The 26,696-nt window shown below is 37.0% G+C and overlaps 1 protein-coding gene and 1 pseudogene across 3 annotated transcripts in view; one reads left to right on the top strand and one right to left on the bottom strand.

The window, feature by feature from the left end:
- The window catches only part of BABAM2 (BRISC and BRCA1 A complex member 2), a 645,299-nt gene that overhangs the window by 592,055 nt on the left and 26,548 nt on the right, over positions 1-26,696 (bottom strand). The gene's annotated exons all lie outside the window — the stretch shown is intronic.
- Positions 7,506-11,498, top strand: LOC111820810 (39S ribosomal protein L48, mitochondrial pseudogene; annotated as a pseudogene).

The following is a 26,696-nucleotide window of genomic DNA, read 5'->3' as shown; positions in this document are numbered from 1 at the left end:
TGTTCCCTGTCAGGGTGGTCATTGGTGGTAGCCTGGCACCATCTAGTTCTTCTGGTCTCAGGCTGATAAAGTCTCTGGTTTATGTGGCCCTTTCTGTCTCTTGGGCTAATGCTTTCCTTGTGACTTTGGTGTTCTTCATTCTCCTTTACTCCAGGTGGGTTGGGACCAACTGATGCATCTTAGATGGCCGCTCGCTAGCTTTTAAGACCCTGAACGCCACTCACCAAAGTAGGATTTATGCCACCATTTTCATAGCTTGACCCAAAATGTGTCCTAAATGGATATATTCCCTATTCTCTGAACTCTAGGGTCTTTATATTTTGTATCATTTGTGTACTATTTATCGAAAGCCCAATCTAAATTATCAGCTCCTTACAGGGAAGGACTGAATAGCATTCATCTTGTATGCCCCATTAGCTCAGATTCTCACAGGGAGGAAATTAGCAGAGCTCTGATCTCTTTCCCTTATAAGCTTACAGGCTATGCGCTTAATTTATTTTTGTATCTTCATAGTGCCCCACACTAACTAGGTACTCTATGTTTTTCTTACGAAAAACAAATCTGAGTGACTATGAAAAGTACACAAAGGCAGGGTAAAGAAAAGAAAAGATAAACTGGCAGGGGCAGGGAGAGAAAAAAAAATAAACAAGAAAAAGTGGGGAGAGGGGATTGTAGTGTGAAGCAGATGACAAGGTGGAGGTAAAAACAGAAAATGAGATGCAAAATGAAAGTGTGAAGAAGAAAGGAAGAGTGGGAATTAATAGATTGTGGTTTCATTATGGATTCCCTTCCTGTTGGTGAAAGGTGCTTTCTAAAGATGGAAGAAAACGTTTTTTAAATCCTCAAATTATTCTATTTAAGTGATTAAGAAAAGACTTAGCATCTGCTATATGAGCATATTTGGAGCTACAGGGTAATGGGATAGGTGTGCCAGCACACAATTTTGGTTGTTCGGTGGTTTTGGAGGATTTATTTCTTAGTTTGTTTTTATTTTTGTTTTTGACGCCTAACAGCAAGGCTGCTTACGATACTACCACTAAACATGATGATTTTAAAGCCCAGTGCAGGTGACAAAACCTCTCTCCTCCTCAGTCTCCCCATCCATAAAATCAAGATAATAGTCACAATCCATGAAATTATTATAAGGCTCCACTGACTTGGTACATGTAATGTATTCAGAACGCTGCCTGGCACATAGTTTAAGTACTTATTGTTATGAGCATTCAAAAGTACAAATTGCAAAACCAAAAACATGGAGGATGAGGGTTGACCTCAAACACTCTTTTAATTAAACCCTTATTTTACTTGGGAAGCCAGCCCAAAGGAGAAGAGGTAGACATAGAGAAAAGTAGAGATGAGGGAGACACAGAGAGAGTCCTGATGCATCTGAGTTCCTGGGTTCTGTTGTTCCTGAATGTTGACTACATCCGTACCATTCCCACAGCTTAGTCATTTTCCCTGGCCTTGAACTATATAAGATATTCTAGTATCCTCCCAATAACTTTCCCTTTTGCCTAAGCTAGTACCATTTGAGTTTCTATCACTTCTAGGCAAGACTCCTAACTCAAAATGACATCAGATGCCTCCTAAGTGAACCACTGAGGACACAATATCACTTATGTAGTATTCCTGTTGAAAATGCATAACATGAATCTAATAAATAATGAAGAAATAGTCAAACAAAGCAAGCTGAGGGATATTTTTCAAAACAGCTAACCTGTATTCTTCCAAATGCCAATGCTGTACACCAATAAAAAGCTGAACTGGCAAAAGTTGTGGGATAGATATATTCACAACAATGACAATAACAACAAAAAGAGTAGCTGCTGAGGCTGTTTACGTACAGCTGAACACCTCATGGGATTTGGTTCCTTGGTTCGGAGGTTTAGCATCATGGTTTCATGGGACATCCCAGTTAATCAGCCTAATACGTTTAGTGCTTCTGTTCTACCTCCTAGTTCACAGTATAGAGCCTGGCGTCTTAAAAGTTTGCAAGCAGCGATCCAGGGAACAATAATTGGTCTCCATTTGCCTGGAGCAACAGAAGAAGAAAAAGAGTGAGGAATAGGAGGAGGAAATGGAATGTGTGGCTAATTGCCTTCATGAACAACTGCCTCCTCTGTCAAAAGATCAGAAGAACTGGATGGTGCCTGGCTACCATTTCTGAACATTTTGATCAAAGATTCCATAGAAGAACGCTGATCAAAAGGGGGAAAACGTGGAACATAACTTCAAATTCTCATGGAATCCAGCATTTCTGGAGCCATGGAGCGTGGACAAACCCCTGAAAATATTGCCCTGAGATATTCTGTAAACCTTAAACCAAAAATGTCCCCTGAAGAATTCTTAAAAACCGAACAACAGTTTAGCTTAACTAGTAAAGAATGTCTGCCTTCAGCATTATGTTCTTTTAAGATCTATCTATATGGGATCAAATGGGTAACAGCAACTCAAAACATTAGATAGGAAACTTAGAGGGCAGTAAGTTTATGGTAATGGGGAAGGAATAACTCAGAAAAGGAGGGTGAGAATGGTTACACAACTTGAAGAATGTAATCAACGTCACAGGTAGAAAATGTTGAATTGGTGTATGTTCTGCTGTGTGTATTCTTAACAACAACAATAAAAGATAAATTCTAAAAAAAAAAGACCATCAAATTTTAAACAAGGAAAAAAAATTCCAGTAACATGAAAGTCAAAGAAAGGTTAAAGAATTTTTCCAATCAAAAAAGACTCTAAAAGACATGTATGTTTGATCCTGGATTGGAACCCAGATCTGATAAATGAAAATGCCATAAAGGTCAGTATTGGAACTACTGGTGCAATCTGAATATGGACTATATATTAGATAATAGGATTACATCAATGTTAAAGTCTCTGAATTTGATAATTTTATCAGGTTATGTAAGAGAATGTCCTTGTTCATTGTACTATGCATGCAACTTGTCTATAGGTCTGAAATTTTCCAAAAGAAAAAAAATAAAAATGAGTCCTGACTAAAACTAATTCTTCATTTTCATTTCATTTTCTTCCCATTATAGAAGGCACATTTATTGTATTAAACTACAAAGAATAGAAAAGTATAAAGAAACAAGAAGAAAATCATCTATGACCTTATTACTCAGAGAACTCACTGAAAATATTTGAGTATTATTTCTTTTCAGAATTATTTCTATTCAATTCTTAACAAAGTTGAGATCATACTGAATATATGGTTTTGTCTCATACTTTTTCACTTATTATTATCTCATAAATATTTTCATTTGGCATTAAAATTTTTCCTTAAATATATTTTCCCGAACTTTTTATTTTGAAACTTTTCAAATCTATATAAAAACTGAAAGAATAGTACAAGTACAACAAACACCATATAACTTCACCACTCACCAACTGTTAACATGCTGCCATTTACTTTATCTTTCTTTCTTCATACACGCACACACACATAATCCAATATTAGTGTGTTCTAAGCTTTAATAAATTCAAAGGTTTGAATCCTTCAAGTTTAAAAAATTGAAAGATAAATTATTTAAAGCTTTAAATATTGATGTATTTCCTATAAAATTCAACATAGCTAAGAGATGAGTACACAGGACACCTCTCTACTATTTCTGCAACTACTTGTAAGTCTATAATTACTTCAGTATAAAACGCTTTTTTTTAAAACTACACTATAACCACTGTCTTGTGCTATCCGTTGCTCTAGTCCAGTTTAAATTCTGTAAAAACTTTCATCAGCTGCTTCTCAGTGACTTAAAAGATTGCAGTTATAATCCTGGCCTTAATATCATCCAGACAGTTTGTTTTGAGACATACACAACAGTTTTGATGTGACCTCACAAGAAACAATCTAACAGAGACAGATCAGGTGACCAAGGTGGCCAAACAAGGGGATCGCATCTGGTCAGCCACCAGTCTGAGAAAGTACCACTCAGAAACTGCTGCACACAAAAAATTAAAATCAAAAATTATCCCAAATTCAAAAACTAAAAAAGTATAAAAGAAATTTAAATAATTTATCTTTCAAACTACTGTTATAAATGTGTGTGTGTGTGTGTGTGTGTGTGTGTGTGTGTGTGTGTGTGTGTGTGTGTGTATGTCTATCTGTACTGGTTTGGGGATAAATTTACACTTCATCCCTAAATCTTTCAGGCTGCATTTCCTAAAACTAAGGGCATGCTCATACATAGCCAGAAAATCATTAAGAAAATCAATAATAATTCTATTCCACCTCTAATCCTCAGTCCATATTAAAATACTCCCAACTGTCTCAAAAATCTCCTTCATGAGTTCCCTTTTTTCCCCTCCAATTTAAAATCTAGTCAAGAGTTGCTGGGTGGTACAACAGTTAACAAGCTCTGCTGCTAACCAAAAGGTTGGAAGTTCAGGTCAGTCAAAGATGCCTCAGAAGAAAGCTGGCTATCTACTTCCAAAAAACTGTCGTTGAAAACCCTATGGAGCACAGTTCTACTCTGACTCACATGGGTGTCACCATGAGTTATAAATAACTGGATGGCAACTGAGTAAGGAAGATCCAATCAAGGTTCATGCTCTCTCCCTCATCCACAAACTCAAACATTTTTTTTTTAACTGAAAGCACTATATAACCTACTGGAAACCCTGGTGGTGTAGTGGTTAAGAATTACGGCTGCTAAGCAAAAGGTTGGCAGTCCGAATTCAACAGGCGCTCTTTGGAAACTCTACAGGGCAGTTCTACTCTGTCCTATAGGGTCGCTCGCTATGAGTCAGAATCAACTCTACGGCAATGGGTTTATAACCTACTACTATCATTATGCTTTCTGATCTCAAATTATTCCAGATTAGGCCAGTGGAAACCCCTTCAAGCCAGCTCATATCCTTCTGGCATAACATATGAGATATTCAGCATTTCCTTGCTTTCTGGCATAACAAAAAGTGCCAGATTCACCTTGTACTTTTCGCAATGCAGATCCAAAATCAGTCATTTCTCCAAGGAGCCCTGATTCTTTCTAGAAACTAAAATCAATATTAGGTGTGCCATTAATTCTAGGAATTTTAAATGTACAGAAATAGAAAATATAAATTTGTTCTGCAATTCAAACTAACATTACAGGGTTTTTCTTTACCTTATTTATATTTATTCATATCTGTTTCTTAGAGTGAAAAATCTTGGTTCTTAATGTCATTAAAATGTTTAATTATTTACTTTGTCCTACAATGGACATAAAGTAGTGTCAGAAATCACAATCTTAACAGTATTACTAAAAATAAACCTATTCAGTAAAATTTTAAATTTTTCAGTTCTTTTTGATCTTGGAACATATTCTACCAAAGACATGTAGTCTGAGTACCACAGTCAAGAGCTAATTGAATTAATCTTCTGTGTGATTATGTTATCAATTTGATATGCAGATGGGTTCATATTTCTGTTTATATTCAAATTCAGGGTTTACTTTATTCATTCCTCTACATTTAATATTAGTTTTTGAATATGCAAAACATTCACTTGATTCAAAAGTCAAAACTATATAAAAAGGTATTTTCAAAGAAACTCTGTTCCCACCTCTATCCCTTCCACCCTGTTCCCACCCATCCCCTATGGATAAGCATTTTTATTGTTTCTGGTTTATCTGTTCTGGTTTCTTTTTGCAAAAATAAGCAAACACATGTATATGTTTTTATTTCTCCTTTTTTCTTTTGTAGTCTCTGGGTCATGAAAAGGTTAACATGCTCAGCTGCTAACCTAAAGGCTGGTGGTTCAAGTCCACCCAGAGGTGCCTCAGAAGAAAGAACTGGTGATCTACTTCCTGAAAACCAGCCATTGAAAACTCTATAGAGCACAGTTCTACTCTGACACACACAGGGTCACTATGAGTCAGAATCAACTGGACAGCAACTGGAACTTAAATATATATTCTTTTACAGCTTGTTTTTATCCTTTAACAATATATCCCAGAAATCACATCAGTTCATAAAGCTGTTCCTCATTCTTTGTCACATCTGCAAAGTATTCCATTGTGCAAATGTACCACAGTGTATTCAACCAGTCTCCCATTGGCAGGCACTTGGGATCTCACATAACTTTTTATGTATCATAGTGTACTTAATATACTTGACCACTCCCCTAATGTAAATCTTTTTTTTTTTTGGTATTTTTGATCATTTACTAATGACAGAGTTCTACATGAAAATTACTGATATAAAGAGTGGACATTTTTAAGCCTCTTGATATATATTACTAAATTGCTTTAAAAAAAAACAATCAATTTACTTTCCCACCAGCAGAATATGAGAATCTCTACCACCAAATAAGGAGCCCTGATGGTGCAACGGTTAAGCACTTGGCTACTAACCAAAAGAATGGTGGTCTGAACCCACCAGACACTCCATGGAAGAAAAGACCTGGAGATCTGCTCCTGTAAAGGTTACAGCCTAGAAAATCCTACAGAGCAGTTCTACTCTGTCATATAGGGTCGCTATGAGTCAGAATCGACTCGACAGCACACAACAACAACTAACAATTATTATAATTTTAAAATATTTTTATTTTTACTGATGAAAAGCTGTTGTTAGTAAATCTGAGTTTTTATGTGTTTGTCATCTATCTGTACTTATATTTAGTCTTCTATTCCAAGAATATTTTAAACTGAATGTTGAACAGGAGGAATAAAATGTTCAGAAAAATTCATAAAAACAATTTCTAGAAGGACTGACGTGAAAGAAGAATCAAAGTTCAGGAGGTATTCAGCAATTTATAGGAGGAAACAGAAAGGGACCTCAGATATAAACTTATAGACAGTCACAGATATATCTATACCAAAAAAAAACAAAACCCATTGCCACTGAGTCAATTCCAACTCATAGTGACCCTGTGGGACAGAGAAGAACTACTCCCTAGGGTTTCCAAGGCTGTAAATCTTTATGGAAGCAGATTGCCACATCTTTCTCCCGTGGAGTGGCTGATGGGTTCAAACCGTCGACCATTCATTTAGCGGCCTAAGCACTTTAACCACTGCACCGCCCAGGGCCCTTTGATATATTTTTACCAACATGCAAAGCACTGACATTAAACTAATTAATTTGAACGGTAAATATTATCTCATGGAAATCACAATAATGAGATAGAAATACTAAGAGGGTATAAAACTGACAAATTCATGAAACCTACAGTAAAAGCAGAAGAGTTGAGTTGTTACAGAAAATGGAAGTCTATTACAGACTTCCTTTGTAAAGGAAAATGGATGATTTCTTATTGATGAAATTAAAAAGAGGAAGAAAAAATACCCAGAAGGAAGATATGGCAGTGAGGAATATTTTCAAGTACCCATACATTTGATGACAGTCTAACTCAAAGAAGTATTTGATAAGTTCTCGATTTGTACTTGCTGACAATTCATTTGTGCCATAAATATTAACTGAATACCTACCATCTATTGGGCACTGTGCTAGCCACTGGGTAACAATCTGTGCAAAAAACAGATATGGCTCTCCTATCATGAAATTGCTTCTGTGGACCTAAACTGGACCAACAAGGGAAAAAAAAAAAACTATGAGACAGTGACAAGATCCTTGGGAGAGATCAACCATGCCTTCTGGAGTTTGTGATACCTAAAACAACAAAGAAGAGACATAGATAAACCAGTGCCCTAAAATTTAGGTGAGTAGGAGATAAAGTAGGAACAAAATGTGTATTATATAGTATATAATAGAAACCAGTCATATAAAAAAGTTGAAGTTAATATTAGCTCAAATAACAACTACTTTGTAATTTGCCTAACGCTATGACTCAAAATTCCACTCCTAGGTATATATCCAAGAGAAATGAGTGCATATGGCCATAAAAATACTTGTAAATATCTATAGCAGCTTTATCAATATGGGCCCAAACTGGAAACACCGCAAGTATCCTTTAACAGAAGAATAAATAAACAAATGTATACAGTGGAATATTCACAGCAATCAAAAGAAAGAAAAAAAAGAATGAACTACTGATATATATCACAATATAGAAGAATCTCGAAAATACTATGTTGAACAAAACAAGCTAAACACAAAAGTGTATTTACCATAGCATTCTATTTATATAAAGTTCTTGAACTTCTAATCTATGGTCAAATAGTAAGAATAGGTGCTACCTTTTGAGGAAAGGGATTAATGACTGAGAAGAAGATGAAAATATTCTCTGTCTTGAGGTTGGCAGATTCACAGGTAAAAATAATTTTGTTGAATACTTAAGATTTATGCATTTTGCTCTGTATGAATTATACCTCAAATTTAAAAAAGATTATTTGAGATCATTTGTATAAAGGGAGAGAAAAATTAGCTTCAGAAGAAATTAGCAATACTACCTGTAGAAGAAATCCACCATGATAAGTTATAATAGCCTCATGAAATCCATTACAATATCTGCTGCAAGTACATTGTGGAAGACATCAGACATTCTATCTCCCATATACCAAGCCCTTACGTAAAATTTTTCCTTTCAGTGCTTGAATATTTTTTGCTTCCCTGAGCTAACTGTTATTCACCTTTCATCATCAAGAAACCTTTCCTTACTCTTCCCAGGTTGGGTTAGAAGGGTGCTTCTATAATATCATTTCTGTACATTCTCCTCTATCTCTGCAATTATATAAACAAAATAACTGTACAACTACGTGATTTCTATCTTCTCTCAGTAGCGTCAAGAGCAGGATCTCAGTCATCAACTTTGCTTGCATCCTCAGAGCTCAGCACAGTGTTTAGCACATAACTAGAAACCAAAAAAATTATTAACACATTTTACATCCTGACTGTTTACAGATGCCCAGGCATCACGGCTGCTGGAGTGGATCTTTGGCTTGTACAATTACAGACCACGTAGCAAAGGATGAGCGGAGCCCTGGGAAAGGTGCTGCGTCTAAGGAATGATACTGTTTTCAAACAAGCCTTTTCCCTCTGAAGATGCAGAACTTCAGGAAAGAATCCCATCTGTTCCACAGGTAGCATTCTCCTGAGTACCAGGTGGCACTACAAAACAAAGCCCATCCATGGCATTGGAAGATATAAGCACGTAATTATAGCACAAGAGCCCAAGAAGGAGAAGGGGAAAGAGGAAGCAAGATCTATTCATTTGACAACAGATTATGAATATGGGATTGTAAATGTTGACCTGACTGTGTACGACATGGCCCTGGCAGAGAGTTATACCCAATATGTTCACAATCTCTGCAACGATCTCTCCATTAACATGGAGAAAAGTTATGCATTGCCCATGAAAACCATGGAGGTGTTATGGCTACAAGACCAAGGCAACAAAATGTTCCTGGACTCAGTCCTTATCACCCATGAGCCAGTGGTTCAGATCAGTAGTTTGAGTGCTATGTTTCCAGAGATTTTCTTGGAAATAATCCAAAACAATCTTCCTGAAGAAGTCAGACTGCCAGTGAAGGAGCACAGTGATGAAACTCCAAGGGAGGGGTCAAAGCTTAACCAGAACTAGAAGAACCGTAGGCCAAGCTGAACTAGCTCACTGTAGACCCCTTCGTGCCACCACTGGTGATACTGAGTGCTAAGGAGAAGAGCTTCCTGGGTGGTCAGTTAAGCAGAAGACCATGGTTCTTAGATATCATAAGTACCCACTCTCACAGTCAAGAATGCCTCCTCTCTCTGTGGTATGGCTATGCTTGCCATTTGTCAACCACTTTCCTCTGAGCTAACCCCAGGTATCTTTCATCTAATAAAAATCTGCTACGAAGTCGGAAGAAAAAAAAAAAAAAAAAAAAAAAAAACACTTTACATCCTGAAATGTGTTTGAGGACTCTGGTCTAGGAATATTACATTCTGTGCAATGGGAACACTTCCAAATAGAATAAGTAAACCACAGGTGGTAATCTCTTAGTGATGATGGAGACAGAATGGGGGAGTTGTGTCTTGACAGCAACATATACTTTTAAAAAACTTTTAAAATAAGAATAAACTAAACATCAACTTATTCTTATTTTCCCCCAGTTTATTTTTATTGGCCCCAGAAGCTAACGCAACCTCAGGGAATGTAGCTTCCAGAAAAATAAAGACAACAGTATTACTCCACAATGGTCAAAACCATTCCTTGATCACTTCATTCAGTTCTAGGTGTTTCATTTTAATAAGTATATAGAGACTAATTTAATCACATTCAAAAGATACCAACAATGATGACGAAGGGGCACAAATCACATGACGTAAATAAAGGCTACATGTTAGCCTGCAGAAGACAAAAATATAAAATATGATAGCTATCTTCATTTATTTGAAGTCCTGTCACATAGAAGGTTGATTAAGTGTGTTCTATATTGTGCCAAGAGGTAGAAGTGTGTCAACGGGTAGAAGTGCCAGAGAAAAGGGTTTCAGGTCAACAAAGGAAAAAACTTTCTAACAGTATCAGCTGTCCAGACGAGCTGCCTTGAGGTCTACAGAGCTTCCCCATGACTAGAGATAGGTAAGCACAACCCGGACAATCACTTGGCAGAGAAAAGTTAGAGCTTAAGGGGCCTCCCAATCCTGAAATTCTTAATTCCAGAAATATAAATTAAGATAATATTATACTTTAATATGCCTTCTAAAGTCAATACCAATTCTTTATTAAGTTTTTAAAAGAAAAAAAGGAATATATTCTACCATGAATCACAAAAAACAATTTGAAATGGCACCATAAATATTTTCTTTTAACAAAAACAATGTAACAAAAATTGACGTAATGTGCCTAACACAGTCCTTAAAAATCTTCATCAGTTACAATTAGAGAAAAACTAAAATGCCACTCAAGTCACTGACAACTTGGAAAATACAAATCTATACACAGCTTTAACAAGCATATAGTAAAAAATGTTTGATCTTTAAAATGTGCAGGAATAAAGCAAGAATATTTACAAGAGACTGTATTGAAAACATTCTCTCCCAATTCAAAAGCCAGGCTTCTTGAGTATATATGCAGAATACGTAAACAAAGTAATGATCCTCTCTCAGATTTTTTACTGATCCAACTAACTGAAAATTTTAGTAATTTTGAGAAGTCTCCATCCTTATAACCATCTACCATATTTGTTTTGGAAAAAAAAAAAAACACTATCTCAGATTATCCAATATGTATTTAGGAATTACCTATCATTAATATACTACTGTTTCATGCCTGAGATAGATCTCTAAAAATGGCTGACTCCTGGACTGTTGTTAAGACTGCAGAGACCCTCTAGAACAGTGCTACTCAAAGTGGGGTCCATGGCCAATGATGATCTGAAAACAGTTGGTTACTAATCCACAATGAAATAAATACAGAAACTGAAAATAAGAGTTTTAAAACTTTTATAGCAATTTGTAAAAGTAATCTTAAGTCTGATGAATCTAATAATTAAAAAACCAGGCCTTGTTTTTCATGTCTTTTTTTCATTTTTCTAGTAATTCATCTGTTATTACATATTACAAAAGTATGAGTTGGTGACAGAAATCTTTCTTTTTTTTTTTGTAAGTCTGGTATTTCACCACAGATAGTTTGAGAAACACTGCTCTAAAGATGCTTAAGGTCCTTGGATATGAAGGCAAACTGCTATACTTTGATATCTCCTAATCTCACTATTTACCTTGGTTTCTCCTACAGCTACTTCTCTCCATGTGTTCTTTTGATATTTCTGCTAAATTGACACCAATACCACAAGTGGACTGCTTAAAATTTACCAAATCAGGTTAGATGTCCAACTGCTCAGAACCTGTAACACTACTTCATTTTCATCCGGATGTAGCTCCAACATATCCTTCGATTAATTCTGCTTAAGACCATTATTTAACTAATTTAAAGATCTAGTTTTTGAAGTGCCACATTTTCTGTATAATCTTGCAAAATGAATGCTGGTATAATCCATGACAGTCAGTCATAATTTTTTAGAAATTCTAAAAGTACTATAACTCAGTTTTAAATCAGGAAGCAATAAACATCACCTCCCCACACTGTATTCTTATCACATAATGATCCTTTCAAATGAAGCTTCAGCTTATTTATATTTTGCAATTTAGTACTTCGATACTGGGTGTCCATTATGAACTATACTGGTATCTCCTGTACTACTAAATTAAGTATTAAAAACTGGTATTATGATCGTACTGATTGACTTAATCGTGAAGCAAACCTTCAAGTATTTGTCCACACATGAACAAAATCTTCTATTTCCTATCAACTATATAAAGTCCATGTATATATAGGTACTCATCTGTACAAAATCTACACTCACTTTTACAGACCAAAAGGTCTGCAGTTCGAATCCACCAGCCGCTCCTTGGAAACCCTATGGGGCAGTTCTACTCTGTCCTATAGGGTCACTATGAGTTAGAATCAACTTGATGGCAGTGGGTTTGGGTGTTGTTTTTTTTTGCAGGGGGAGGGGGTGGTTTATGTTTTACAAATGTAGATGGCTAGGAAACCTGTTCCACAGTGTACTATATGAATAAAGTATTCCTATCTTTTCCTGGTCAACAAAAAACACTTAACATCTAATAGAGAAGACGCGGGATCCATTTGTGGCTCTGCCATTTATCACTTAGGTAACCCTAAAATGAATTTCTTAACCTCTCTGAGACTTATGTCCTCATATGATAAAAAAAAATTTTTAAAGGAGGGTTGTAAAAATATTCTCACAGATTTGCTGAGGACAAAGACAGCCTATGCAGAACAGTTTTATATTATTCACAACTGCTAAATTCATTTACTGCTCACTTCTTTACAGAAAAATATATAAAATAAACATTAAGGTATTTAGAGTTCTAAATCCACTGTTGCCCTTGGTCAGTGTCTCTTACCTGCTTCACAGTAAAATCAATTTTATAATCAATTCTGAATTCTCTCCAGAAAAGCTATTGAAAGTTTTATAATTGCCATAATTTGAATTATATACTCACACAGAACCCTAATGATAAACCTACACTGGGAAGAAATTCATTCTTCCTTCAGTCCATTTCTTCTGTCCTCTATCCCAATGTCAGTCTTTTCTCATATCACTACAACTTTGTCCTTCTACTGTCTCACTCCTTAGAGCTCGTAAAATAGAAACTGATTTTTAAGCCACATTCCTTTTTTTTTTTTTTACCAAATTACACAAGTAAAATTTTTTCACAATAAAACGTTCTAATAATATAGAAATGAAAGTAGCCCTTCACTGTTCATCCTCTCCTCTCTCCCAAGTTAACCACAGTATTGAGTTTAGTAAATACCTTTCCAAATCTTTCTTTATACATTTATTGATGTTTGTAAGCAACCATCTTTTAGCTTCACTGATACATTCTATAGTTTTTCTATTCTCTATTTCATTTACCTTCACTTTAATCATTATTAACTCCTTCCTTCTGCTAACTTTGGGTTTAGTTTCGTCATGGATTGACTTGTGTCCCCCAAAAATGTGTCAACTTGGCTAGGCCATGATTCCCAGTATTATGTGGTTATCCTCAATTTTGCGAGCTAATGTAATTGTCCCATGTGTTGTAAATCCTAATCTCTGCCTGTGATTGTTAAAGAGGATTACTGTGTGATGCAACACCCTTAATCAGGTCACAGCCCTGATTCAACATAAGAGTAGTTTTCCTGAATCGTGGCCTGCACCACTTTTTATCTTACAAGAGATCAAAGGAGAGAGAAGTGAGCAGAAAGACGGACCTCCTACCACCAAGAAAGAATAGTCAGGAGCAGAGTGTGTCCTTTCGACCCAGCATCCCTGCACTGAGAAACTCCTAGGCCCAGGGGAAGACTGATGACAAGGACATTCCCCCAGAGCCGACGGAGAGAGAAAGCCTTCCCCTAGAGCTGGCACCCAGAATTCGGACTTCTAGCCTCCTAAACAGTAAGAACACCAGTGGCATAGTTTCCAGCACCACAGCAAGAAACAAGTCTCCACAGTATGACAAACTGACAGACGTGTGGAAGCTATGCCATCAGTATTCAAATAATAGCAGCGTCACCCCTGGTGGACAGGTTTCAGCTGAGCTTCCAGACTAAGACAGACTAGGAAAAAGGAACTGGAAGTCTACTTCTAAAACAGATTAGCCAGTGAGAACCTTATGAATAGCAGTGGAACACTGTCTGATATAGTGCCGGAAGATGAGCCCCTCAGGTTGGAAGACTCTCAAAAGACGACTGGGGAAGAAATGCCTCCTCAAAGTAGAGTCGACCTTAATGGCATGCATGGAGTCAAGCCTTCAGGACCATCATTTGTTGATGTGGCACCATTCAAAATGAGAAGAAACAGCTACAAACATCCATTAATAATCGGAACATGGAATGTACGAAGTATGAATCCAGGAAAATTGGAAATTGTCAAAAAATCATATGCAACACATAAAGATTCATATCCTAGGGATTACTGAGCTGAAATGAACTGGTATTGGCCATTTGAATTGGACAATCACATGGTCTACTATGCCGGGAATGACTACTTGAAGAGGGATGGTGTTGCATTCATTGTCAAAAAGAACATTTCAAGATCCATCCTGAAGTGCAGCGCTGTCAGTAATAGGATAATATCCATATGCCTACAAGGAAGACGAGTTAATACGACTATTATTCAAATTTAAGTACTAACCACTAAGGCCAAAGATAAAGATATTGAAGATTTTTACCAACTTCTGCAGTCTGAAAGTAATCAAACAGGCAACCAAGATGCACAATAATTACTGGCGATTGGAACAAGAAAGTTGGAAACAAAGAAGGACTGGTAGTTGGAAAATATGGCCTTGGTGATAGAAGCAACACTGGAGATTGCATGACAGAATTTGCAAGACCAATGACCTCTTCATTGCAAATACCTCTTTTTAACAACATGTACGGCACGTATACATGTGGACCTTGCCAGATGGAATACACAGGAATCAAACCGACTACATCTGTGGAAAAAGACGATGGAAAAGCTCAATATCATCAGTCAGAACAAGGCCAGGAGCTGACTGTGGAACAGACCATCAGTTGCTCATATGTAAGCTCAAGCTCAAGTTGAAGAAAATTAGAAGAGGTCCTCAAGACCCAAAATACAACCTTGAGTATATCCCACCTGAATTTAGAGACCATCTCAAGAATAGATTTGGCGCATTGAACACTAATGACCGAAGAGCAGAGAAGTTGTGGAATGACATCAAGGACATCATACATGATGAAAGCAAGAGGTCATTAAAAAGACAGAAAAGAGAGAAAAGACCAAAATAGATGTCAGAAGAGACTTTGAAAGTTGCTCTAGAACGCAGAGTAGCTAAAGCCAAAGGAAGAAATGATGAAGTAAAAGAGCTGAACAGAAGATTTCAAGGGGCAGCTAGAGAATACAAAGTATTATAATGAAATGTACAAAGACCTGGAGATAGAAAACCAAAAGGGAAGAATATACTCAGCATTTCTCAAGCTGAAAGAATTAAAGAAAAAATTCAAGCCTCGAGTTGCAATACTGAAGGATTCTATGAAGAAAATACTAAACAAACAAAAGAAGATGGAAGGAATACAAAGAGTCACTGTAACAAAAAGAACTGGTTGACATTCAACCATTTCAGGAGGTAGCATATGATCAAGAACTGATGGTACTGAAGAAAGAAGCCCAAGCTGCACTGAAAGCACTGGTGAAAAACAAAGCTCCAGGAATTGACGGAATATCAACTGAGATGTTTCAACAAACAGATGCAGCACTGGAAGTGCTCACTTGTCTATGCCAAGAACTGTGGCATACTGACTGGAAGAGATCCATATCTGTACCCATTCCAAAGAAAAGTGATTCAACAGAATGTGGATATTATCAAACAACATCATTAATATCAAACACAAGTAAAATTTTGCTGAAGATCATTCAAAAGCAGTTGCAGCAGTACATTTACAGGAAACTGCCAGAAATTCAAGCCAGGTGCGGACATGGAACAAGGCATATCATTGCTGACATCAGACAGATCATGGCTGAAAACACAGAATACCAGAAAGATGTTTACCTGTGTTTTATTGACTATGCAAAGGTATTTGTCTGTGTGGATCATAACAAATTATGGATAACATTGTGAAGAATGGGAATCCCTGAACACTTAACTGTGCTCATGAGCAAGCTGTACATAGATCATGAAGCAGTCATTCAAACAAAACAGGGGATATTGTGTGGTTTAAAGTCAGGAAGGTATGAGTCAGGGTTGTATCCTTTCACTATACTTATTTAATCTGTATGCTGCGCAAATAATCCGAGATGCTGGACTATATGAAGAAGAATGCGGCATCAGGATTGGAAGAAGACTCATTTACAACCTGCAACAGGCAGATAACATAACTTTGCTTGCTGAAAATGCAGAGGGCGTGAAGCACTTACTGGTGAAGATCAAAGACCACAGCCTTCAGTATGGATTACACCTCAACATAAAGAAAACAAAAATCCTCACAACTGGACCAATAAGCAATATCATGCTAAATGGAGAAAAGATTGAAGTTGTCAAGGATTTCATTTTACTTGGATCCACAATCAAAGCCCATGGAAGCAGCAGTCAAGAAATCAAAAGATGCATTGTACTGGGCAAATCTGCTGTAAAAGATCTCTTTAAAGTGCTAAAACGCAAAGATGTCACTTTAAGGACTAAGGTGCACCTGACCCAAGCCATGGTGTTTTTAATCGCCTCATGGGCATGTGAAAGCTGGACAATGAATAAGAAAGACCGAAGAAGAACCAATGCCTTTGAATTATGATGTTGGCGAAGAATATTTGAATATACCATGGACTGATAGAAGAATGAACAAATCCGTCTTGGAAGAAGTACAACCAGAATGCTCATTAGAAGCAAGGATGGCAAGACTTCGTCACATATTTTGGACATGTTACCAGGAGGGACCAGTCCCTGGAGAAGGACATCATGCTTGGTAGAGCAGGGGGTCAGCAAAAAAGAGGAAGACCTTCAACGAGATGGACTGACACAGTGGCTGCAATAATGGGCTCAAGCATAACAATGATTGTGAAGATGTGGCAGGACTGGGCAGTGTTTCGTTCTGTTGTACATAGGGTCGCTATGAGTTGGTACCAACTGGATGGCACCTAACAACAACAACAACAAACTGTAAGAGAATAAATTTCTCTTTGTTAAAGTCATTTACTTGTGGTATTTCTGTTACAGAAGCACTAGATAACTAAGACAATTTTACCCTCTTTTTCTAGTTCATAAGGTGTGAAGTTAGATTATTGATTTGAGATTTTCTTTTTTAACGTAGGCATTTACAGTTACATTAAATTTCCCTCTGAGGACTGCCTTCGTTGCATCACGTAAGTTTTGGTATGTTGTGGTTTCATTTCAAATCCTTTCTAAGTATCTTCTAATTTCCCCTGTGATTTCTTCTTTGACCCATTGGTTGTTTTAGTGTGTTAATTTCTACATGTTTGTGAATTTCCAGTTTTCCTTTTGTTACTAATTTCTAGCTTCATTCCACTGTGGTCAGAAAAGTTACTTTGTATGAATTCAGTAATTTTAAATTTATTGAGACTTGATTTGTGGCCTAACATACGGCCTATCCAAGAGAACGACCCATGTGTACTTGAATGTATATTCTGCTGTTTTGGTTAGAGTGTACTATATATGTCTGTTAGGTCTAATTGGTTTATAATGTTGTTCAAGTCCTCTATTTCTTTATTGATCTTCTGTCTGTATGTTCTACCCACAATTAAAAGTGTATATTTAAGTCTCCAACTATTAGTGTATAATCTTTTCTTTCTCCCTTCAGTGCTGCCAAAGTTTACTTCATATATTTTGAGGCTCTGCTGTTAGGTGCAGTAGGTTTACAATTGTTATATTTTCTTGATGAATTGACCCTTTTATAAATATATAATATCCTTTTTTGTCTCTTGTAACAGTTTTGGACTTAAAGTCTATTTTGTGTGATATTTACATAGCCACCCCAGCTCTCTTTTGGTTACTATTTGCATGGGATACTTTTTTCCACTGTTTCACTTTCAAATTATTAGTGTCTTTGGATCTAAAATGGGTCTCTTGTAGACATCATATAGTTGGATCATTTTTTTTAATCCATTTTGCCCATCTCTGCCTTTTGATTGGAGAGTTTAATCCATTTACATTTAAAGTAATTACTGACAAAGAAGGAATTCTGCTATTTTGCTATTTGTTTTCTGTATGCTGTACTCCTGTTTTGTCCTTCATTTCCTCTATTACTGTCTTCTTTTGGGTTTAGTTTATTTTCTGTAGCAAAGCATTTTGATTCCCTTCTCATTTATTTTGTGCATATTTTTCTACATGTATTCCTTGTAGATATCATGGGGGTTACATTGAACATCTTAAATTTATAACAATCTAGTTTGAACTGATACCCACTTAACTTCAACAGCATATGGAAACACTGCTCCTCTACAGCTCTAGCCCATCTTTATACATTGTGTGCCAATAACATAGATATATAGTTATTTTTATGCATTTGTTTTTTAAATCATGTAACCTGTTGCCATCGAGTCGATTCGACTCATAGCAACCCTATAGGAAAGAGAAGAATTGCCCCATTGGGTTTCTAAGGAGCAGATGGTGAATTCAAACTGTCAACTTTTGGTTAGCAGCCATAGCTCTTAACCACTACGCCACCAGGGCTCCTTTAAATCATGTAGGACATAAAAATTGAAGTTAAAAACCCAAAAGAAAACTGGCTTTTATATTTGCCAAAACATATCTGAAACCTTTATTTCTTCATACAGCTTTGAGTTACTTTCTAGCATCCTTTCATTTCAACCTGAAGAACTCCCTTTGCATTTCTTGTAGGATAGGTCTGGTGATAACAAACTTCCACAGCTTTTATTTATCTGGAGATGTTTTAGTTTCTCTCTCATTTTCTAAGAACAGCCTTGCCAGACAGAATTCTTGATTGACAGTTTTTTGTTTTTGTTTTTTATTTTAGCACCTTAAATATGTCATCCCACTGCCTTTTGGCCTCCATGGTTTCTGATGAGAGATCAGCTATTAATCTTATTGAGAAGCCTTTGTATGTGACAAGTCACTTCTCTGTTACTGCTTTTTAAGATTCTGTTTTGATTGGCATTCGACAGTTTGACTATAATGTGGCTTAGTGTGTATCTCTTTGAGTTTATCCTACTTGGCATTCATTGAGCTTCTTGGATGTGTAGATTTATGTCTTTAATCAAGTTTGGGAAGTTTTGGGGCATTATTTCTTCAGATATTTTCTTCTGTCCCTTTCTCTCTCTCTCTTCTCCTTCTGGGACTCCCATAATGCATATGTTGGTCTGCTTGATGGTGTCCCACAGATTCCTTAGGCTCTGTTCACTTTTCTTCATTCTTTTTTCTTTCTGCTCCTCAGACTTGATAATTTCAGCTGTCCTATCGTTAACTTAGGTGAGTCTTCTGCCTTCTCAAATACGCTGTTGTACCACTCTAGCAAAATCTTCATTTTAATTACTGTACTTTTCAGCTTCAGAATTTTTTTGGTTCCTTTTTATAATTTCTATTTACTGATATTTTCATTCTGTTCATGCACTGTTTTCTTAATTTCCTTTAGTTCTTTGTTCATGTTTTCCTTTAGCTCTTTGAGCATAATTAAGCCTGTTGTTTTAAAGTCCAATGTCCCAGCTTCCTTAGGGATGGTTTCTGCCACGTTATATTGTTCCTTTGAATAGGCCATTCTTTCCTATTTCTTTGTACGCCTTGTAATTTTTTGTTGAAAACTGGACATTTGAATACTATAATGTGGTAACTCTGGAAATCAGATTTTGCCCCTTCCCCAGAGTTTGCTGATTTGTTTTTGTTTTGTTTTACTTCTGTTGCTGAAGACTGTAGGAGTCCATTTTCCAAACTACTTTTTTTTTTTTTGCAAAGACGGTATTCCTTGTTGTGTGTGGTCACTGAAGTCTTTGTTCCTTTAGCTTGTATTCAGCTAGCATTTTGACAGAGATTTCCTTGAATTCCAAGTGCTAAAAAAGAAACACACACACACAAAATAACAACAAAATTTCTCTAAGTTTTTTGCAAATTGGCTCTGTGCTGGGGCACTTCTTTTCTTTCCTAGGCTTACACTGAGCCTAGAGATAAGCCCAAAACTGAAGATTACAGTCTTCTCAGATCTTTTCTGAGCATTCGTCTTGCCGTGGATATGTACTGGCTTCCTAAACCTCCCCATACACATGCGTGCTCTTGAACACCCTAATTTCCCAAAAAAACTCACTCCCTAGCTCTTCCTCCCAGGTCTTAGACAGTCTATTGCATGTCTCAACTATACTCTTTTGCTCAAGGTAGCCATAGGGGTTAATCATTCACCTTACTGTATTTTCAAGCAATACCTGCCATGTTTTCACTCTGAGTGAGTTCCAAGATGGGGGGAAACAGCCAAGTGCCTTATGTCAATCGTTCAGGTAGCCACCAGAGACGTTAGGACAGAAAAACTCAATGTGTCAATAAGGTCTGCTCTGCTGCCTCCAGAACCAGGGACCAGAGTCCCATATGAAAATGCAGGTTGCCGTCTTCAAGCCAGCTACCAAACCAGGGAGGAGTAGAGCAAGGGCAAGTAAAAAAGCCACAAAGGTTTCCTGCTGTTTTTAAGTGCCTTTTTTCTTAGTAGCATTCACTTGGTTCCTGTTAGCAGTCCCTGGGTGGTGCAAACAGTTAAACATGCTCAGCTGCTAATGGAAAGGTTAGAGGCTCAAGTTCACCCAGAGATACCTCATAAAAAAATGCCTGGTGATCTACTTCTGAAAAATCAGCCATTGAAAACCCTACAGAGTACAGTTTTACTCTGACGCACGTGGGTCACTGTGAGTCCGAGTCAACTCAACAGCAACTGGTTTTGGTTGCCATAAACCTCTGTTTCCCAGAGTCCTGATAAAGTTGTTTCTGATAGTTTCTGCTTATTTCTCAATGTTTCTGCTGGGGGGGATGGGAGCTTGGAGATGACTTCTCTGCCATCTTTCTGACATCATTACCATTCTCTGTACTTTGAGATATACATAATGTGTACATATGTAGAGGACTTACACAAACACAACCATATAACCTATTATTTAGTAAACTAACTCTTCACATACTTGTCATTCAGTCCTGATCAATACTACTCTAGCTCAGCACTTGGGAAGCCCAGACAGTACTTCCATGTGGTGGGTCACTGAGATCATTCCATTCAGAGCACAGTCTCTTAGAGCTTCAACAAGTATTTAGTGAGTGCCAATTCTGTGCCATGTACAGGTTGTACAGTGTTGGACAAAACAGGCATGATGCCTGCCCTCACGGTGCTAAAAGTTTGATATAAAAATCACAGCTATAAACATATAACTTTAAATTGTAATAAGCGCTAAAATAGGATGTTAAAACATAATACAGTCAGGAGATCTAATTTAGATTAGCGCTAGGGGAGACCTCTCTGATAAACTTACATTCAACCTAAATTGGAAGCACTGTAGGTATTAGGCAATTGCTAACAGGAGAGAAGAGTACTCCAGAAAAGAAGGAACAAGATAAGCAAAAGTCCTAAGCTGGTAAAAGGCTTAAGGACTTCCAAGAACAGAAAGAAGGCCAGTAGGGCTATAAGGAAATGAACCACAAAAGAGAGATACGCATTTTAAGAAGCAATAATACCTTGAAGTCCATATTCAAGGATGGGAGAGGGGTTCAGTTTCAGTGCCTCACTTTATTTAGGAGCCCCTCTCAATGGCTGTATGTTTGCCTCTGTTTTTCTTTACCCTTTCTTCTCTATCTTCTTTTCTTCTCCCTTGATTTCATTTATCTCCCTATCCTACTTTTCTTCTGCTTCTCTTCTATCCCTCTCTACCTACTCCCTTATTCCTTCCCTCCCTAACCTTCTCTTAGTTAGATACAATATGGAAGTGAAGTAATTTTAAAATGTTTATTGTATTTAATGATTAGTTCTTAATTTAAAATTCAGTGGGTTGGGAGAAAATATTTGCAAAACACATATCTGATAAAGGACTTGTATCCAAAGTATACAAAGAAGACTTAAGCCCCAACAGTAAGAAAACAGACAACCCAATTACACAATGGGTAAAATATCTGAACAGACACCTTACCAAAGAAGATATATAGATGGCAAATAAACATATTTGAAAAACGCACATCATGTGTCTTAGGAAATTGAAAATTAAAATAACAAAGAGATACCACTACACACATATTAGAATGGTTAAAATTCAAAACAGTGACAATACCAAATGTTGGCAAGGATGTGGAACAAGAACTCTCACTCACCACCGGTGGGAATGCAAAATGGAACAGTCACTTTGAAACACAGTCTGGCAGTTTCTTACAAAGCTAAACATACGTTTACCATACAACACGGCAGTCGCTGTCCTAGGTATTTACACAAATGAGTTAAAAACATATGTACACATAAAAACCTGCACATGAATGTTTATGCCAGCTTTACTCATAACTGTCAAAATTTAAGAGGCAGCAAAAATGTCTTTAAATAGGTGAATGAATAAACAAACTTTGGTACATTCATACAATGGAGAATTTTCCAATAATAAAAACAAATGAGCTATCGAACTGTGAAAACATATGGAAGAACCTTACATGCATATTGCTAAGTTAAAGAAGCTAGTCTGGAAAAGCTATATACTGTATGATTCTAACTATATGACATTCTGGAAAGGGCAAAACTACAGAGACAGAAACAAGGAATTACCAAGAATTTAGGGGAAGGGGCAAGGGATGAATAAATAGAGCACAGGGTATTTTTAAAGCAGCGACACTATGATACTGTAATGATGGGCACATGACCGTATGCATTTGTCAAAACCCAGAAGACTGTACAACACAAACAGTAAACCCTAATATATGGACTTTAGCTATTAATAATGTATCAATATCGGTTCATCTGAATTGTAACAAATGTAGCACACAAACAGAAGATGTTAGTAATACGAGAAACATTTTGCAGTGGGGAGATGGAATATACGGGAACTCTGTGCTTTCTACACAGTTTTTCAGTAAACCTGAAACTGCTCTTAAAAAGTCTATTAAAAACATTTTATCAAAAAATAGAGAAAATGCCACAAAAAAATCCAGTGGGTTCAGACATGTATACAACTAGAATGTTCATAGCCCCACTATTCATAATAGATAAAAAGTGGGAACTACTGAAACACAGAAGAGATAAATTACCAACAGTATAATGGATAAACTGTGGTTATGTTCACACAACTGAACATTCTTTGTTCAGCCAGGAGAATAAATGATCTACAACTATCTGTAACAATAAAAAATTTCACAAACGTAAAATTGAACAAAAGAAATCAGACTTGAAGTCAGGTTTAAATCTTTAATGTCCTGGGGAAGGGGAATAGCAACAACTAAACACTTTTATGTTTCCCTGATGCCCTCTAATGATTTTCATCCTAGGAGGCAACTGTGATGGAACACTGAACTTGGAACCATGAAATCCACATTCAGATGCCCAGTTTTGTATTTATTATGCTCCTACTATATGCCAGGTTCCATGCTAGGCACTAGGGAAACAGCTGTGATGCCAATGAAGACCCTGTCTTCTACTAGAGGAGACAGGCAATAAACAAGCAAACCAATTAACTAATTAATGCTTGAAATTGGCAATATGACAGATTCTAGGACAGAGAATAACAAGGGATACCCGCTTTAAGCAGAATTGTCTAGCTAGACAACCAAGAACAAGTTGTTTACCTTACTTCTCAGTTACCTCATCTGCCTTAAGGGATTATTATAAGGATTAAATGTAATAATATCTTTCAAAACACCTACAATAATAGCACTATTAATGATAACTGCTATTATTGTATTATGCCACTTACTGTTGAATATAGAGCTGCTTGGGTTAGCCACCATTTCAGTATGGTCTATGCACTAACGCTGTAATAATAACAATAAAAAATATTTTATGGGTCACTAATTCTTAATTAAAAGGCTTCTATTCTGGGAGGAGCAGGTGCATCAGTAAATGGCTCTCCTCTCCCTCTGAAAAATAAAAGTCGCCCTCATGGGGACCCCATATGTGTCAGAGTATAACTGTGCTCCATAGGGTTTTCAATGGCTGATTTTTTAGAAGTAGGTCGCCAAGCCTTTCTTCCAAGGAGCCTCTGAGTGGACTTAACAGCCAGTCTTTCGGTTAGCAGCCAAACACGTTAACCATTTGCACCACCCAGGGACACCCGCCTCTGAAAGGGGTACTAATGATACAAAGGCCTGGCTCAACTTCAGAACTATCTCTACCAGCATTTAAAGAGAGAAAAGCACAGAGAAATGGTGCTCAGAGAGGGGCAGGCTAGAGAAGGGATTTCAGCTTCTCAGAGACCAAATTAACCAATTGAAGAATATATACTAAATATTTTTGTTATGTGATCAGCACTTTTCTTAGTATTACAAGTGTTACAACAAGTAAAAGCCCATACTTAAAGAATCTTAAGATACGGTTGCAGAATCAGAATCAAACACACGAAAGAGAATTTCAAGACAAGTAGCAGATTTTTGGAATCAGTGACTTGGTTTCAAATCCTGGTACTGTCACCTAATAGCTTGTGACTTTCACCTTGACCTCTCAGAGACTATTTCCTCATCTGTTACAAGAGGATGCTAATGTCTACACCTCATACAGTGATGTGAGGTTTAATGAGATAATGCACTTAATGTAACGAGCCCTGGTGGCGCTGGTGGAGGTTTGAACCCACCAGCTATTTCACAGGAGAAAGATGTGGCAGTCTGCTTCCACAAAGATTTCAGCCTTGGAAGTTCTATGGGGGAGTTCTACCCTGTCCTATAGGGTTGCTATGAGTTGGAATCGATTTGACAGCAATAAGCTTGGTTTGGTTTGGTACCTAGTGTACCTAGGACAGGATCTGGTGTTGTAGCTGCTATTGTTGTTACCTTTATTATGACTATTTTACAGGCAGAACTCTACTGAAAGCCACTAATACATAGCCCAGACAGTCTACAGATGTTGATTCTCAACAAGTATGGGTTCAGACACATTTACACTATATGATAAAAATGAGGTGTGATGGCAAATCTACATGCTTGCAACCTGTCTGTAAAGGCAAAAACTTCTTTGGGAGTTAAGGAACTCAGCTGTTTCTACAACTATGAAGGTGTTTTTCCTCCATTTATCCCAGCTTAAATCTTGGGCCAGCCTCCTTATAGCAGCTATTTTCATAAGAATTTACAGCTGAAAACTAAGTTCACAATTTCAGCATTGCTTTAGCTTTCTTCACTGTCCTTAACTTGGTTTGTTTTCTCAACCAAAGGCTTGAATCAAAGCATGAATTTAAAAAAAAGGATTTTCTGAGCTCCAAATTGAACCTACGTGTTAATAATTTATTAAGCCATATTTTCTTTTAAAAAATAAGTTTTCAAAATTAAAGAGTCATAGGAGCATGGGAAAAAAAATCATTCTGAGGGCATTATAAAAAGAAAAAAAATAACCAAACCCATTGCTGTCAAGTCTATTCTGACTCATAGCGACCCTCGAGGACAGAGTAGAACTGCCCCATAAAGTTTCCTAGGCTGCAAATCTTTACCGAAGCAGACTGCCACATCTTTCTCCCACAGAGCGGCTGGTGAGTTAGAACTGCCAATCTTCCGGTTAACCACTAAGCCACCAGGGCTCCTTGAAAGCATTACACCTACTTAAAAATGGCACATCAAAATGTTCTCCAAAACTTCCACTTGATTTAATGTCTGTTATCACTACATTGGCAAAAGGTTAAAAGATAAAAACCTTTTCAGAAAACAAAAAGGATATATTTTTCAAAAAGTCAAGAGAAGCAAGGTCAGTGGGATAAAGTCAACTTTCACAACAAATCATTGGAAGATAACCAAATTATTCAGGAAATGCAACCTTGCGAGGGAAGGTTACAAAATTATTTCTCGAGTAACATGATACCAGAAAGCAAGATTATTCAAGCAACATGGAAGCTAGAAAGAGGTAAAGGAGTCCTTTAACATGTAATTGATGCCATAGGAATAGTTAATTTAAAGTCGTAAAACATGGACATGTTAACTTATACTAAAAGAGCCTCACCTAGCTTCTAAACTCAAAGGACTTTGCAAATCTGCCATCCTTCAAAAAATAAAAATAAAAATAAAACCTTAATTTTACAGAATAAACCCAAACCCATTGCCATCCAGTCGATTCTGACTCATAGCAACCCTACAGGCCAGAGAAGAATGCCCCACAGGGTTTCCAAGGATCAGCTGGTAGATTCGGACTACAGACCTTTTGGTTAGCAGCCCAGCTCTTAACCACTGGGCCACCAGGGCTCCAATTCTACAGAATAGAAGGGATAAAAGACAACACTAGGAGTGATTTTTGTTGTTGCTATTCCTATAAACAATGTGAAGTAGGGCTAGGAAAAGACTACTGTAAACGAATCTCCTACCTCTTTCCTTTACACGTTAGACTGGCTATTTCCCTTCACCTCTTGCCCTAAGCCAACTTCCATACTAAAGCTTGGCAAATGACATCACCCTGAAATGAAGTCATGTTGGGCCAGGAAAAGCCCAAGATTTCCATCTACCTAAAACTCCAGAGCCAGATTTATCCTAGTACTTACTACCCAGACCCTAATGAAGGACTGCAGAATTCTGGCAAAAGTTCCCAAGGTTAATGATTTCCGGCCTTACTGGGTCGAAGCTAGCAGCATCACTTTGACTTTTCCTCAAAAAAATTCTACATATAAAAGACCATGTGATGAAATGTTAAAAGTCCTATACACTATTTAATTAACATTATTTATATT

The sequence above is a fragment of the Trichechus manatus genome, unplaced genomic scaffold (genome assembly GCF_000243295.1).
Source record: "Trichechus manatus latirostris isolate Lorelei unplaced genomic scaffold, TriManLat1.0 scaffold00052, whole genome shotgun sequence".
In the NCBI taxonomy this organism is placed as follows: domain Eukaryota; kingdom Metazoa; phylum Chordata; class Mammalia; order Sirenia; family Trichechidae; genus Trichechus; species Trichechus manatus.
Note: the sequence above shows the minus strand (reverse complement) of the source record. Positions and strands in the feature narration are given on the sequence as shown.